At 39.3% G+C, this 18,254-nt stretch overlaps 2 protein-coding genes across 2 annotated transcripts in view; both read right to left on the bottom strand.

Moving 5' to 3' along the window:
- The window catches only part of LOC110456416 (beta-1,4-galactosyltransferase galt-1-like), a 41,776-nt gene extending 39,025 nt beyond the window's left edge, over positions 1 to 2,751 (bottom strand). The window contains exon 1 of the mRNA XM_021507171.1: positions 2,600 to 2,751. The gene's annotated coding sequence lies outside the window, so the exon portion shown is untranslated. The remainder of the gene's footprint in view (positions 1 to 2,599) is intronic.
- The window catches only part of LOC110456442 (activating signal cointegrator 1 complex subunit 3-like), a 356,696-nt gene that overhangs the window by 241,567 nt on the left and 96,875 nt on the right, over positions 1 to 18,254 (bottom strand). The window lies entirely within an intron of this gene.

Here is an 18,254-nt window from a genome sequence, read left to right as displayed (position 1 = left end):
GAAGTCGCTTAAAGCAATATAGCCAAATTGCCCCCTTTTTGCCCTGCCCCTCAGCCCCCTGGGGGGTCAGCCCTACCATTTGTACAATTTTGAATCCCCGCTTCGTAGGGATGCTTCCAGTCAAATTTAGTTAAATTCCAATCAGTGGTTAAGAAGAAGTCATTTGAAGAAATGGCGTTAACGTACGAACGACGGAAAAAGATAGTCCAATGGAAGTTTGGGCATTTTGTTATATTTGGGTACAAATACTATTGCAGAATTTGTTCAAAAGACTGAATAGTTCCAATACAAGGTCCCAGTACTTTTTAAGAGGAAACAGTTGCAGATCAATGGCTGATTACTGAGTTGCCTAGTAACACATTATACGGGTATACTGGACCACCATATCTGTTGACACAGGTGAACACTTTCATGGTATTTGTGGATTTGTTCTAAGCATAGCTGTAACCATCAAAGGGAGATAAGTTTAATCTAAATTGAGCATTGCTGAACAAAACAATTAAATCTACTACATAATGAAATGGAAAGCACTCTTTATAGTAGAACTGCTTACTAAGTACAGATAATCGTTTTTGTACCATGCTAATCCACGCACCGCCAAGCAGTGTTTTCAGAGTCAATTAAATAATAATCCACTTGCCTTTTTCAATAGTGTTTGCCATATACAACAGCAGAACTCTAAGAATGTCTGAATAGGCCACTGATCCCGGCATACTTACATTAATGTAATCCAAGAAAATGTCAATATCGAATTTAATGCTTTGAGTACCAGTAAGCTAACACAGAATATAATATCTTGTTAATATCTGAAAGACTACCCAGTACAATAGCACTTAAAGAACACCAGAGAACAACAATACCTATATGATTCCTGCAATAGCAAATATGAATGTAGGAATCAGCCTACTCTGATAAAGGCTGTAAATCTACATTTGAAGTACCAAGCATGCCTAGTACTCTGTGAGGATGAAGTATATGGGTGCATACACTGTTACCTAATTACAGGCTAATATATTACATAGACAAGTGTTGATACAAGAACAGCACAGCTAGTCCTTGGCCTATATACAGATTTATCTATAAATTATGACCACACTTGCAGGACATATGTTATACAAATCCTTTTGATGATTTAATTACCACAATTTATTAGTCTCCAATATATATTAGATCAGTGCAGCAACCACTGATAAAAATCAAATTAATATCAACCTGACATGTTTCCAGACCTGTGTATTGATGAAATGTAATTTAGGTATATAGTTTCCTTTAAAAACAAATACAGTTTTGACCAAACCTTTCAAATGATATCAAAATTATTTAAAAGTCCTCTTTAAAATGAATGCATATACAATGTCATGTCATATAACTAGGCCTGTTTTTTAAAAAGATATCATTGTTAAAACAGGACACTATCATGACACATGGACATCATTTAGTATTTGTTAATTGGTATAACATTTGACATCCCCAGTCTTTGTTGGTATAACATTTGACATCATCAGTCTTTGTTGGTATAACATTTGACATCCCCAGTCTTTGTTGGTATAACATTTGACATCGTCAGTCTTTGTTGGTATAACATTTGACATCGTCAGTCTTTGTTGGTATAACATTTGACATCCCCAGTCTTTGCTGCATTTATATGGACATCATCAGTCTTTGCATTTACATGTAATACATGTTTTAATTCAGAAATGAAAATTTCATTACCCAAATACCTATTTCTTCACTTTCTGAGAAAAATGTTAATTAAACAGAAAATGTATGCTGTAAACCAGCAGGTGTAATTCATTGATAGAAACCGCAATGTTACATTGGCCGATACATATAACCATACCACTACAATTCCTAACCTATAACCCTTTAACATGACATTAGTACCAGTGACGAAGGAGATTTCGTTACATCCAAGACCTATAAGTACCGACACATAATTCACCATCCATTATAGGAAACAGTTCAACCTGTTTAAATGTCCTTCTCAATTTATCAAAAGGTTTTACCCATTAGACAGAAGCTAACAGCTAAAACAGTAACCATGTTTTATATGATCTCAACGAGAGGGCGTAAATATCTTTGTTATATTAATATTTCATTAATGTGAGTTTACTGACAACCCTAATCTTCACTACAAAAGCCAATCTCGGACTCAACATAAAGGAACGGATTTCTTTTCAGTGTCATTCATTCACCCAAAATATACTTTCCACAAATTTCTCCAATAAACAGTAATTGAAAATAACGAAAATCAAAATAACTTCCTTTTTTCTATTAAATAATAGTATTTTTTCATAAAATTATATTACTTTCAGTCTAATTCTCAAAAATTCTGAGTAAAGAGAACTAGTATTCTGTGATTCAACTAAGCAATAAGTAAAGAAAGGGGACATGAACACGATACTTACTGTTACTTATGTCTAGGACTACAGGACACAGAGAGACCCAGTACATGAACATGATACTTACTGTGACTTAATTAGGTCTAGGACTACAGGACACAGAGAGACCCAGTACATGAACATGTTACTTACTGTGACTTAATTATGTCTAGGACTACAGGACACAGAGAGACCCAGTACGTGTATATGTTACTTACTGTGACTTATGTCTAGGACTACAGGACACAGAGAGACCCAGTACATGTATATGTTACTTACTGTTACTTATGTCTAGGACTACAAGACACAGAGAGACCCAGTACATGAATATGTTACTTACTGTGACTTATGTCTAGGACTACAGGACACAGAGAGACCCTGGGTACATGAACATGATACTTACTGTGACTTAATTATGTCTAGGACTACAGGACACAGAGAGACCCAGTGCTTCACTTCCTGTTACTGGTGCCACCCTCAGATGGAGTCCTGGCCATGTGCATAACCATCAGCTCTGCTTCACACTGCCACAAACTGAAGCTGCTTTCACATGATAAACTAAGGTATCCCTGGAGCATGAAGTCACTTTCTCTGGACAACTTAGGATCAGGAATGAGAGTGTCCAGTCTCATAAGACAAGGAAAGATCAGTTATCGGAGCGGACATTCACAGGATATTTGTTAGCAGTGTGGTCAAAATCGTAAATGTTGATTTTTTCCCCCAGGAAATCCTATAGTCATCTGTTAGTGATAACAGTCTGTCCTTATATATCACAGAGTAACAGTGTGTCCTCAAATCACAGAGTAACAGTGTGTCTTCATATCACAGAGTAACAGTGTGTCCTAATATCACAGAGTAACAGCTGTCTGTCCTTATATCACAGAGTAACAGTCTGTCCTTATATCACAGAGTACCTAAGATACTTTAATAGAGGTAAAACTCCAACATTAACTTTTGCTTGTTTTTCCTGGTGTAGATTTTGTCAAAATCCACTTCGGAGCTACAAACTTTCTATTGTATGTATGTAACTAGCTGAGTATTTGTTTAACCAGCTGATGGAGTCCTCGTCGTCCTGCCCTCTGTGTTCACCGGAACACCTCTCCAAGCTTAGTTCACACTACAACATCTCATTCACATCATCGGTGTATCCAAAGGCTCAAGGATTCTTAACCAGCCAGATATCGCTATGTGTTTAGGACAGCTTAGCAGATGAGCAATGGTCTCGGTTTATTTAAACACTTGACTATCTCTATGACGAGCTGATAAGCTGGATTTCAACTATATTAATCTGACAAATAAATTATCAAAAATGTCATCAAACAAATAAGGTAATAAATTGATCCTACCAGATTGCATGGGGACCTAACAGTTACAAGTAATGAAATTCCCTCACGATTTACCTGGCAAGACCCAGTCAATGGTAAAAGTATCCAACCATAATAATGCAATTTTAAACATTTAATCAAAGTTAACCTGCCAACAGGAAAACAGTCAATACTCGTTAACTGCAGTTATAATCACCAAATATTGATTATATTACATAAGATATTTTAAAATGAAATTTTGCTCTAATGACAATATGCTTTTGATGGATTTGACATTGCCCAGAATTACTGTGCATTTGGCCGTACTGGTAAATACAGTTATGGTGTACAATTACATGTTACGCGATGTGACTCAATAAATATGCGATGTTGTCACGGTTACGATTGTTCCATATGGCAGCCTGACAATTTCTACTTATTGTTTTATGATGTATTGCAAGAATATACAACTGCATCTAGGCATCGTTCATTAGTCACGATTTCCGTAGCTCAATAAGAACAAATGGCAACACATATAATACTGTAACTTTGTAATATACATTACACACAGACAGTGTATTTCCATGGCAACCAATCATAAAGTATAGGGTATTTCCGTAAAGTAACCTAATCCTGAAGAATATAATATCTCCATGGTTACATATCACACAGCGTGGAGGAGAACTCCTGGAAACGTCACAGGGAACTGATACAGATGATAATGTGTAGCCTGTGGAACCAATCATCCATTATTTATACACGATGCTTCCCCAGTTCCAGCCCACATAACAGACATTTGGTAGCCTCGTCCATCGTGGGCTATCACACTGTGGGGACTGTCACAGACAGTGTAAAGTCACTGTGTCACTCACGGTATGCCAGTATGACATACACTCGATGAAATACATGGTACCGTTAAGTCCAGATGAAATCTGGTCGGAGCAGACACAAGCCTCTCAATTATCATACATCAACAATTTAATTTAGTATATGCCCTTCAAAATTCAAGGCTGAGTTAATGTGACTTTCCAGGCGTTAGAGAGTGCATGGAACAGACATGACATGCGTTCCAATAAGAGACTGTACTCTCCCCATGGCTATTTATCCTCCGACATAAACTCACAGGCTCCACTAGCTACTGTTACGGTTGTCACACTGGGAAACCGATTCTTTACCAACGTAACAAACCAGATCTCAGGTTGTACGGCCACAGTTCAATCCGATTCCTCCGTAACAAAGAATTATGGAGGATTGCCTTTTTTTTCTATAAATGCCCATTTTGTCACAGCCTCCAACAATTTTGACCAAAGTCATGTCACATAAACAAAGATATTGGCATAACTTGCTGACTCCCAAGGCAAAAGTCTGCTACAACTGGTAACATTGTAAGAAAAATAAATCAATAGCTCCACGTTTAGAGATAGGGATACAGATGTAGGGAACTGTACATTATGCTGCAGTCAATAAAACCACAGACAATTTATCAGTCCATCTCTTTTTTGTTATTTTAGAGCCACTGATAAGCTTTAGGTCTGTACACCCCCATCAATAACTTAGACAAAGTAATATCCTTCATTTCTATTACAGATTAATCATTTATTACTGGGTGAATTCTAGGATATACCAGAAAAGGAAGAAATCATAAGTCACAAGTAATTTTTATTAAAAAATAATGTTAGTTTCATTTAATAGAAATGAACACATTTAGGGTGGGAGCACTGTTTCAAGTCAGGTTAAGTGTTTGAAACAGTGACATCGTAAACCTGGCTTTTTGTTTGCCTTGGTTTTAACAACCATTAGCTGATAAGATTGCACTACCATTTCATGATACTTGCATGTAAATACCAGTGTTATTGGGGGTTGTTGTACCTACCACACACTTCCTTACAGGAAAGTTTGCAAAGGTCGCACAGGGCAAATACAAAAGAGCACAAAAAACATATAAATCTTCGCAACACTATCTGGTGGCAAACAGTGACCATGGCAGAAAAGCTATGTATACACCCAGCCGAACATTTCCACACACTGATTAGCTTCGAAAACGAACATTGTACACTTTTAAATTCTACTTAAATAATCTCCGTCAGACCCACTTTATCAGTAAACAAGAGGCCCAAGATTAGCTGTGACCTGAGTTATATCATAGGCACTGGTGGCTTTATTTTATTGTTTAGATGTGATGGGGAAATCAGCATGTAAACTAAGTGAAATACAATACTTGTCATGTCATAAAAATAAAAATAAAAATTAAAGATGATTTTGATCGACTAAGTTTGTGTAATTTTCTGCTGAAAATGGATAAAATATACCCAAAAGTGTTATTTCCCTACATAAACTATAGTAAACTTTACCCCTTCCCCTTAAAGGGAGAACGGATAGATCGGGGGTCCTAAAATTTACAATTTAAAGAAAGCCCCTGATGATCTTTCTTTTTATGCACTGAAATTGAATGTAGTACCTCTGAGTCTGGAAAAGAAGATTTTTGAAATATTGGTTAATTTTCCCTTTGGGGCCCCACCCTGGCCCCAGGGTTTGGGGTAGGAATCTCAATTTTACAATTTGAAACCGTCTTCCTCCAAGGATTATTCTCACCAAGTAAAAATAATTTCCTACAGAAAGTTGTCAAAATATACCCAAAAGTGTTATTTCCCTACATAAACTATAGTAAACTTTACCCCCTCCCCAAGGGAGAACAGATAGCTCGGGGGTCCTGAAATTTACAATTTAAATAAAACCCCTGATTTACTTTCTTTTTATGCACTGAAATTGAATGTAGTACCTCTGAGTCTGGAGAAGCCTCATCTACCAAGGATGATTCTGACCAAGTTTGAAAAAAAAAATCTATCCACCGGTTCTTGAGCAGAAGTTGAAAATGTAAAAAGTTTACGCACCACGACGGACGGAAAGCGATCAGAATAGGTCACTTGAGCAAAGCTCAGGTGACCTAAAAAGGTTCATAAGAAAATCCAGGGAACCTCTATGATTTGATGATAAGCAATATTTGTTATACTGTTATGAACAAGTCTGTCTTTTTCATTATAAGTATGAAAAGAAGAGGCCCAATAGGCCTGCATCTCTCACCTGGTATTAATCTCACACTTGTAACCTAAAAGTGATCTAAAATTTAGCTACACACAAAATATTAGTATTTATGACTACAGGTAATTCAAAAGAACCTGTTAAAAGAATTAAATACATTTGACCCCTAGCTGTGACTTTGAAAGTCAAACAAGGTCATTACGTTAAACAAACTTTATAGCCCTTCATCTCAGCATGCAACTTGCAAAATATCACCACACTAGACCTTTTGGTTATTAGGTCATTAAACGGTTAATATATATTTGACCAAATGTGACTTTGAAAGTGGGTCAAGGTCATTATAATGAAAAACCTTAATTGATAGCCCTTCATCAAGGCATAATACTGGCCAAATATCAACATTCTGGGCCTCATGGTTATTCAGAAGAAGTTGTTTCAAGATTTCAAACATATTTGACCCATATGACCTAGACTAGCAGTCAAAGTTATTCATTTTAACAACTTGGCAGCCCTTCATCCTAGCATAATACTGGCCAAATATCAACATTCTGTGACTCATGGTTATTCAGAAGAAGTCGTTTTAAGATTTTAAACATATTTGACCCCCGTGACCATGACTATAATCTAAGGTCAGTCATTATTACAAACTTGATAGCCCTTCATCCTAGCACACAACTGGTTAGATATCATCATCCTGGGCCTTTTGGTTATTCAAAAGAAGAAAGAAGTCATTTAAAGATTATAAACATTTATGACCCCCGTGACCTTGAATATACGTCAAGGTCATTTATTTTAACAAACTTGGTAGCCCTACATTCAAGCATGTTTCTGGCCTAATATTATCAATCTGGTCCTTTTTGTTATTCAGAAGAAGCCGAGTTGTTTAAAGTTTTTTTAAGACTATTGGCCCCTGTGACCTTGAAATTGGGTGAAGGTAATTTATTTGAACAAACTTGGTAGCCCTTCATCCTAGCATGCTACTGACCAAATATCTACATCCTGGGCATTTTGGTTATTCAGAAGAAGCTGTTAAAAGTTTTTTTAAGACAATTGACCCCTGTGACCTTGACAATGAGTGAAAGTCATTCATTTGAATGAACTTGGTAGCCCTTCATCCCAGCATATTACTGGCCAAATATCATCACCCTGGGCATTTTGGTTTAATTCAGAAGAAGTTGTTTAAAAGTTTTAAACATATTTGACCCCTTGAAAATGGGTCAAGGTCATTTATTTGAACACACTTGGTAGCCCTTTATCCCAGTTTTCTTTTGGCCAAATATTATCACCCTAGGCCTTTTGGTTGTTGAGAAGAAGTTGTTCAAAGAAAAAGGTTGACGCCGGACAGACGGACGACAGACAGACAGCCAGACGGACGGACATGGGACGCTGTGCCATGGCCTAAACACACTTGCCCTTTGGGCAGGTAAGCTAAAAATCAGACCATTTGAACAGTTAGTTAATATTAACAGTGTTAAAGGTTTCAGCAAATCAGGGCCCACAGCAGCCATCTTTGATACTGTGGAACTTGTTGATATGTTGTTATTCAGCAGATTGTCCACTTATTACTATTTACAACAAAGTATGATCCAAAACCAAACTCATAAAATATTTAGCCATAAGAAATAAATCTACTGAATACAATTTGCAATCAAAAAGGAGCACTGATAGCTCATCAAAGGCCTTTCAATAAAGGGACTGAAAATGTATTCACAATTTCTATTTTAATTTTGACAGTCAAGGTCCCCGAGTAAAAGCCCATGTGATCTGATTTATAGACTAATAGTTTTCCATTAGACCATTTTGTACGTTCCCGGCGACCACTGGCTGTCGTTGTTATTGCTGTGTTCCAATCAGTATTCAAAGAATAAAAGTCCAGCACAGACACTTGACCCCTGTAAATTCATTGACCAGGACATTTTATTGATTTTCCCAATATGCTCTATTGTTTGAACACTAATTTCTTTTGGACACTCGATGATACAATACTTACCCTAGGGCCACATCTTTCTAATGATACAATACTTACCCTAGGACCACACCTTTCTAATGATGCAATACTAACTCTTGGACCACATCTTTCTAATGATACAATACTTACCCTAGGGCCACATCTTTCTAATTATACAATACTGACCCTAGGACCACACCTTTCTAATGATGCAATACTAACTCTTGGACCACATCTTTCTAATGATACAATACTTTCCCTAGGACCACACCTTTCTAATGATGCAATACTAACTCTTGGACCACATCTTTCTAATGATACAATACTTACTCTTGGACCACATCTTTCTAATGATACAATACTTTCCCTAGGACCACATCTTTCTAATGATACAATACTTACCCTAGGACCACATATTTCTAATGATACAATACTTACCCTAGGCCCACATCTTTCTAATGCTCGGGACAACAATAACTCAACTCAACTAATATTGTAATCCATACATCAACTACAATGTTCACAACATCTCTCTGATATATGATCAAACAAATACCCATTCCCCATCAAGTTCAGTACAGCTCCTTATCCACCAAATACCCATTCCCCATCAAGTTCAGTACAGCTCCTTAATACAATACTTACTCTTGGACCACATCTTTCTAATGATACAATACTTTCCCTCGGACCACATCTCATCTTTCTAATGATACAATACTCACCCTAGGACCACACCTTTCTAATGATGCAATACTAACTCTTGGACCACATCTTTCTAATGATACAATACTTACTCTAGGATCACATCTTTCTAATGATACAATACTTACTCTTGGACAACATCTTTCTAATGATACAATACTTACCCTAGGGCCACATCTTTCTAATGCTCAGGACAACAATAACTCAACTCAACTAATATTGTGCTTCATACATCAACTACAATGTTCACAACATCTCTCTGATATATGATCAAACAAATACCCATTCCCCATCAAGTTCAGTACAGCTCCTTATCCACCAACTACCCATTCCCCATCAAGTTCAGTACAGCTCCTTAATACAATACTTACTCTTGGACCACATCTTTCTAATGATACAATACTTTCCCTAGGACCACATCTTTCTAATGATACAATACTAACCCTAGGACCACATCTCATCTTTCTAATGATACAATCCTTACCCTAGGACCACATCTTTCTAATGCTCGGGACAACAATAACTCAACTCAACTAATATTGTACTCCATACATCAACTACAATGTTCACAACATCTCTCTGATATATGATCAAACAAATACCCATTCCCCATCAAGTTCAGTACAGCTCCTTATCCACCAACTACCCATTCCCCATCAAGTTCAGTACAGCTCCTTATCCACCAACTACCCATTCCCCATCAAGTTCAGTACAGCTCCTTAATACAATACTTACTCTTGGACCACATCTTTCTAATGATACAATACTTACTCTTGGACAACATCTTTCTAATGATACAATCCTTACCCTAGGACCACATCTTTCTAATGCTCGGGACAACAATGACTCAACTCAACTAATATTGTGCTCCATACATCAACTACAATGTTCACAACATCTCTCTGATATATGATCAAACAAATACCCATTCCCCATCAAGTTCAGTACAGCTCCTTAATACAATACTTACTCTTGGACCACATCTTTCTAATGATACAATACTTCCCCTAGGACCACATCTTTCTAATGATACAATACTTACCCTATGACCACATCTTTCTAATGATACAATACTTACTCTAGGATCACATCTTTCTAATGATACAATACTTTACCTAGGACCACATCTCATCTTTCTAATGATACAATACTTACCCTAGGACCACATCTTTCTAATGATACAATACTTACTCTAGGACCACATCTTTCTAATGATACAATACTTTACCTAGGACCACATCTCATCTTTCTAATGATACAATACTTACCCTAGGGCCACATCTTTCTAATGCTCGGGACAACAATAACTCAACTCAACTAATATTGTGCTCCATACATCAACTACAATGTTCACAACATCTCTCTGATATATGATCAACCAAATACCCATTCCCCATCAAGTTCAGTACAGCTCCTTATCCACCAAATACCCACTCCCCATCAAGTTCAGTACAGCTCCTTATCCACCAAATCCCCATTCCCCATCAAGTTCAGTACAGCTCCTTATCCACCAAATTCCCATTCCCCATCAAGTTCAGTTCAGCTCCTTATCCACCAAATACCCATTCCCCATCAAGTACAGTACAGCTCCTTATCCACCAAATACCCATTCCCCATCAAGTTCAGTACAGCTCCTTATCCTCCAAATACCCATTCCCCATCAAGTTCAGTACAGCTCCTTATCCTCCAAATACCCATTCCCCATCAAGTTCAGTACAGCTCCTTATCTACCAAATAACCATTCCCTATAATGTTCAGTACAGCTCCTTATCCACCAAATAAACATTCCCTACAATGTTCAGTACAACTCCTTATCTACCAAATACCCATTCCCTATAATGTGCAGGACAGCTCCTTATCCACCAAATACCCATTCCCTATAATGTTCAGAACAGCTCCTTATCTACCAAATACCCATTCCCTACAATGTTCAGTACAGCTCTTTATACACCAAATACCCATTTCCTACTGTGTAACACTCCAGCTTTGTGGGGGTGTGGTACATGACATCCTGTGTAACACCCCAGCTTTGTGTGGGTGTGGTACATGACATACTGTGTAACACTACAGCTTGTTGTGGGTGTGGTACAATTGACATACTGTGTAACACTCAAGGTTTGTGTGGGTGTGGTACATGACAAACTGTGTAGCACTCCAGCTTTTTGTGGGTGTGGTACATGACATACTGTGTAACACTTTCAGTACAGCTCCTTATCCACCAAATACCCATTCCCTATAATGTTCAGTACAGCTCCTTATCTACCAAATAACCATTCCCTATAATGTTCAGTACAGCTCCTTATCTACCAAATAACCATTCCCTATAATGTTCAGTACAACTCCTTATCCACCAAATAACCATTCCCTATAATGTTCAGGACAGCTCCTTATCCACCAAATAACCATTCCCTATAATGTTCAGGACAGCTCCTTATCCACCAAATAACCATTCCCTACAATGTTCAATGATCAACCAAATACCCATTCCCCATCAAGTTCAGTACAGCTCCTTATCTACCAAATAACCATTCCCTATAATGTTCAGTACAACTCCTTATCCACCAAATAACCATTCCCTATAATGTTCAGTACAGCTCCTTATCTACCAAATAACCATTCCCTATAATGTTCAGTACAACTCCTTATCTACCAAATACCCATTCCCTATAATGTGCAGGACAGCTCCTTATCCACCAAATACCCATTCCCTATAATGTTCAGAACAGCTCCTTATCTACCAAATACCCATTCCCTATAATGTTCAGTACAGCTCCTTATCCACCAAATAAACATTCCCTACAATGTTCAGTACAACTCCTTATCTACCAAATACCCATTCCCTATAATGTGCAGGACAGCTCCTTATCCACCAAATACCCATTCCCTATAATGTTCAGAACAGCTCCTTATCTACCAAATACCCATTCCCTACAATGTTCAGTACAACTCCTTATCTACCAAATACCCATTCCCTATAATGTGCAGGACAGCTCCTTATCCACCAAATACCCATTCCCTACAATGTTCGGTACAGCTCCTTATCCACCAAATAACCATTCCCTACAATGTTCAATGATCAACCAAATACCCATTCCCCATCAAGTTCAGTACAGCTCCTTATCTACCAAATAACCATTCCCTACAATGTTCAGTACAACTCCTTATCTACCAAATACCCATTCCCTATAATGTGCAGGACAGCTCCTTATCCACCAAATACCCATTCCCTATAATGTTCAGAACAGCTCCTTATCTACCAAATACCCATTCCCTACAATGTTCAGTACAACTCCTTATCTACCAAATACCCATTCCCTATAATGTGCAGGACAGCTCCTTATCCACCAAATACCCATTCCCTACAATGTTCAGTACAACTCCTTATCTACCAAATACCCATTCCCTATAATGTTCAGTACAGCTCCTTATCCACCAAATAAACATTCCCTACAATGTTCAGTACAACTCCTTATCTACCAAATACCCATTCCCTATAATGTGCAGGACAGCTCCTTATCCACCAAATACCCATTCCCTACAACGTTCAGTACAGCTCCTTATCCACCAAATAACCATTCCCTACAATGTTCAGTACAGCTCCTTATCTACCAAATACCCATTCCCTACAATGTTCAGTACAGCTCTTTATCCACCAAATACCCATTTCCTACTGTGTAACACTCCAGCTTTGTGTGGGTGTGGTACATGACATCCTGTGTAACACCCCAGCTTTGTGTGGGTGTGGTACATGACTTACTGTGTAACAATCCAGGTTTGTGTGGGTGTGGTACATGACATACTGTGTAACAATCCAGTAGTGTGTGGGTGTGGTACATGACATACTGTGTAACACTCCAGCTTTGTGTGGGTGTGGTACATGACATACTGTGTAACACTACAGCTTGTTGTGGGTGTGGTACATGACATACTGTGTAACACTCCAGGTTTGTGTGGATGTGGTACATGACATACTGTGTAACACTACAGCTTGTTGTGGGTGTGGTACAATTGACATACTGTGTAACACTCAAGGTTTGTGTGGGTGTGGTACATGACAAACTGTGTAACACTCCAGGTTTGTGTGGATGTGGTACATGACATACTGTGTAACACTACAGCTTGTTGTGGGTGTGGTACAATTGACATACTGTGTAACACTCAAGGTTTGTGTTGGTGTGGTACATGACATACTGTGTAACACCCCAGGTTTTTTGTGGGTGTGGTACATGACATACTGTGTAACACTCCAGGCTTGTGTTGGTGTTATACATGACAAACTGTCTAATACATCAGCTTTGTATGGGTGTTGTACATGACATACTGTGTACTACTCAAACTTTTTGTGGGAGTGGTACATGACATACTGTGTACTACTCCAGCTTTGTGTGGTACATGACATACTGTGTAATACTCCAGGTTTGTGTGGGTGTGGTATATGACATACTGTGTACTACTCCAGGTTTGTGTGGGTGTGCTACATGACATCCTGTCTAATACTCCAGCTTTGTGTGTGTGTGGTACATGACATACTGTCTAATACTCCCGGTTTGTGTTGGTGTGGTACATGACATGCTGTCTAATGCTCCAGGTTTGTATGGGTGTGGTACATGACATACTGTATACTACTCCAGCTTTGTATGGGTGTGGTACATGACATACTGTCTAATACTCCAGCATTGTGTGGGTGTGGTACATGACAAACTGTGTAGCACTCCAGCTTTTTGTGGGTGTGGTACATGACATACTGTCTAATGCTCCAGGTTTGTATGGGTGTGGTACATGACAAACTGTGTAGCACTCCAGCTTTGTGTGGGTGTGGTACTTGACATACTGTGTAACACTCCAGCTTTGTGTGGGTGTGGTACATGATATACTGTGTAACACTCCAGCTTTGTGTGGGTGTGGTACATGATATACTGTGTAACACTCCAGCTTTGTGTGGGTGTGGTACGTGACATACTGTCTAATACTCCAGGTTTGTGTGGGTGTGGTACATGACATGCTGTCTAATACTCCAGGTTTGTGTTGGTGTGGTACATGACAAACTGTCTAATACTCCTGGTTTGTGTGGGTGTTGTACATGACATACTGTCTAATACTCCAGGATTGAGTTGGTGTGGTACATGACAAACTGTCTAATACTCCTGGTTTGTGTGGGTGTTGTACATGACATACTGTCTAATACTCCAGGATTGAGTTGGTGTGGTACATGACAAACTGTCTAATACTCCTGGTTTGTGTGGGTGTGGTACATGACATCCTGTCTAATACTCCTGGTTTGTGTGGGTGTGGTACATGACATCCTGTCTAATACTCCAGGTTTGTGTTGGTGTGGTACATGACATGCTGTGTACTACTCCAGGATTGTGTGGGTGTGGTACATGACATCCTGTCTAACTCCAGGTTTGTATGGGTGTGGTACATGACAAACTGTGTAGCACTCCAGCTTTGTGTGGGTGTCGTACATGACATACTGTGTAACACTCCAGCTTTGAGTGGGTGTGGTACATGACATACTGTATACTACTCCAGCTTTGTGTGGGTGTGGTACATGACACACTGTGTACTACTCCAGCTTTGTGTGGGTGTGCTACATGACATACTGTGTACTACTCCAGGTTTGTGAGGGTGTGGTACATGACTTACTGTCTAATACTCCAGCTTTGTGTGGGTGAGGTACATGACATACTGTGTAACACTCCAACTTTGTGTGGGTGTGGTACATGACATACTGTGTGGTACAATTGACATACTGTGTAACACTCAAGGTTTGTGTGGGTGTGGTACATGACATACTGTGTACCACTCCAGCTTTGTGTGGGTGTGGTACATGACACACTGTGTACTACTCCAGCTTTGTGTGGGTGTTGTACATGACATACTGTCTAATACTCCAGGATTGTGTGGGTGTGGTACATGACATCCTGTCTAATACTCCTGGTTTGTGTGGGTGTGGTACATGACATCCTGTCTAATACTCCTGGTTTGTGTGGGTGTGGTACATGACATACTGTGTGGTACAATTGACATACTGTGTAACACTCAAGGTTTGTGTGGGTGTGGTACATGACATACTGTGTACTTCTCCAGCTTTGTGTGGTACATGACATACTGTGTATTACTCCAGCTTTGTGTGGGTGTGGTACATGACACACTGTGTACTACTCCAGCTTTGTGTGGGTGTTGTACATGACATACTGTCTAATACTCCAGGATTGTGTGGGTGTGGTACATGACATACTGTGTAGCACTCCAGCTTTGTGTGGGTGTCGTACATGACATACTGTGTAACACTCCAGCTTTGAGTGGGTGTGGTACATGACATACTGTATACTACTCCAGCTTTGTGTGGGTGTGGTACATGGGGTGTGGTACATGACATACTGTGTAACACTACAGCTTGTTGTGGGTGTGGTACAATTGACATACTGTGTAACACTCAAGGTTTGTGTGGGTGTGGTACATGACATACTGTCTAACACTCCAGGTTTGTGTGGGTGTGGTACATGACAAACTGTCTAATACTCCTGGTTTGTGTGGGTGTGGTACATGACATCCTGTCTAACTCCAGGTTTGTATGGGTGTGGTACATGACAAACTGTGTAGCACTCCAGCTTTGTGTGGGTGTGGTACTTGACATACTGTGTAACACTCCAGCTTTGTGTGGGTGTGGTACGTGACATACTGTGTACTACTCCAGGTTTGTGTGGGTGTGCTACATGACATCCTGTCTAATACTCCAGCTTTGTGTGGGGGTGGTACATGACATACTGTCTAACACTCCAGGTTTGTGTGGGTGTGGTACATGACAAACTGTGTAGCACTCCAGCTTTTTGTGGGTGTGGTACATGACATACTGTGTAACACTACAGCTTGTTGTGGGTGTGGTACAATTGACATACTGTGTAACACTCAAGGTTTGTGTGGGTGTGGTACATGACATACTGTGTAATACTCCAGCTTTGTGTGGGTGTGGTACGTGACATACTGTCTAATACTCCAGGTTTGTGTTGGTGTGGTACATGACATGCTGTGTACTACTCCAGGTTTGTGTGGGTGTGGTACATGACATCCTGTCTAATACTCCAGGTTTGTGTTGGTGTGGTACATGACATGCTGTCTAATGCTCCAGGTTTGTATGGGTGTGGTACATGACATACTGTGTAACACTCCTGGTTTGTGTGGGTGTGGTACATGACATACTGTCTAATACTCCAGGATTGTGTGGGTGTGGTACATGACATACTGTGTACTACTCCAGCTTTGTGTGGGTGTGGTACATGACATACTGTCTAATACTCCAGGTTTGTGTTGGTGTGGTACATGACATACTGTCTAATAGTCCAGCTTTGTGTGGGTGTGGTACATGACCTACTGTGTAACACTCCAGGTTTGTGTGGGTGTGGTAGATGATATACTGTGTAACACTCCAGCTTTGTATGGGTGTGATAGATGACATACGGTCTAACACTCCAGCTTTGTATGGGTGTGGTACATGACATACTGTGTAGCACTCCAGCTTTGTGTGGGTGTGGTACATGACAAACTGTGTAGCACTCCAGCTTTGTGTGGGTGTGGTACATGACACACTGTGTACTACTCCAGCTTTGTGTGGGTGTGGTACATGACAATCTGTGTAGCACTCCAGCTTTTTGTGGGTGTGGTACATGACATACTGTCTAATACTCCAGCTTTGTGTGGGTGTGGTACATGACACACTGTGTACTACTCCAGCTTTGTGTGGGTGTGGTACATGACATACTGTGTAGCACTCCAGCTTTGTGTGGGTGTGGTACATGACTTACTGTCTAATACTCCAGGTTTGTGTGGTTGTGGTACATGACATACTGTCTAACACTCCAGCTTTGTGTGGGTGTGGTACATGACATACTGTGTAACACTCCAGGTTAATCTGTCATAAACAGACAAATATGGCAATGATCAAATTCCTTTTTACTTTGGATGTCTGAGTGAAGAAAATAATAACGCAACTCATCGATGGTGCTTATATATATTATCTTCTGAGAAGGAACTTCACCAGAAAATGGTGGTTTCTCACTTGTAGTAGATGCAATAAAAGAGAGGCTGTCACCTGACTATAATGTGATCCCCTTGAGGCAATGTCTTATTAGCGAATCACAAATTTCCATTATTATGTTGTCTCACCAATCCGCCACCACTGGTGACACGTTGACCGACCAATATCAAGGTCACTCCTATCAAACCCTGACGTCATTGTGAGTTTGACAATCTATCCAGCCATGTCAGCATCAATCAATATTTACAATTATGTTAATAGATCTACGTTTTTACAGCTTTCTTATTGACCCCAAAATGACAAAGGTAGACCTATGTAGTACTATATTTAACTTGTTTCAGACCCTCATTTAACTTCTTTAGGACTATAAAATTATTCTCCAAGATCACAGAAAATGATTTGATTAGCCTTAAAAGCTTACCAAATAATGGTCCAACCTAACCTTTGACCTGTACCCTATACCCTTCAGACTCACTGTCTATACTATACAGTGATGGCTTGAAGTCTAATGCCCACAACTTCTACACAGATGTTACCTGCTTCTGACTATCACTCTATCTGGGTGTTTTGGGGGACTTTATTTATTTGGGATTTTTATATTCAATACAAAATGTTCCTGTTAATGTTGCCTAGATATAATCTCACCACTTTTGCTAGGAATGAGGTTCCTAGAACATCTACTGGGAATGACATAGTGAAATATTCTACTGGGAATGACATAGTGAGATTATCTACTGGGAATGACATATTGAGATTATCTACTGGGAATGACATAGTGAGATTATCTACTGGGAATGACATAGTGAGATTATCTACTGGGAATGACATAGTGAGATTATCTA

This window comes from Mizuhopecten yessoensis, unplaced genomic scaffold (genome assembly GCF_002113885.1).
Source record: "Mizuhopecten yessoensis strain PY_sf001 unplaced genomic scaffold, ASM211388v2 scaffold8745, whole genome shotgun sequence".
Lineage (NCBI taxonomy): Eukaryota > Metazoa > Mollusca > Bivalvia > Pectinida > Pectinidae > Mizuhopecten > Mizuhopecten yessoensis.
The sequence above is the reverse complement of the archived record's forward strand: the minus strand, read 5'-3'. Positions and strand labels throughout refer to the sequence as shown.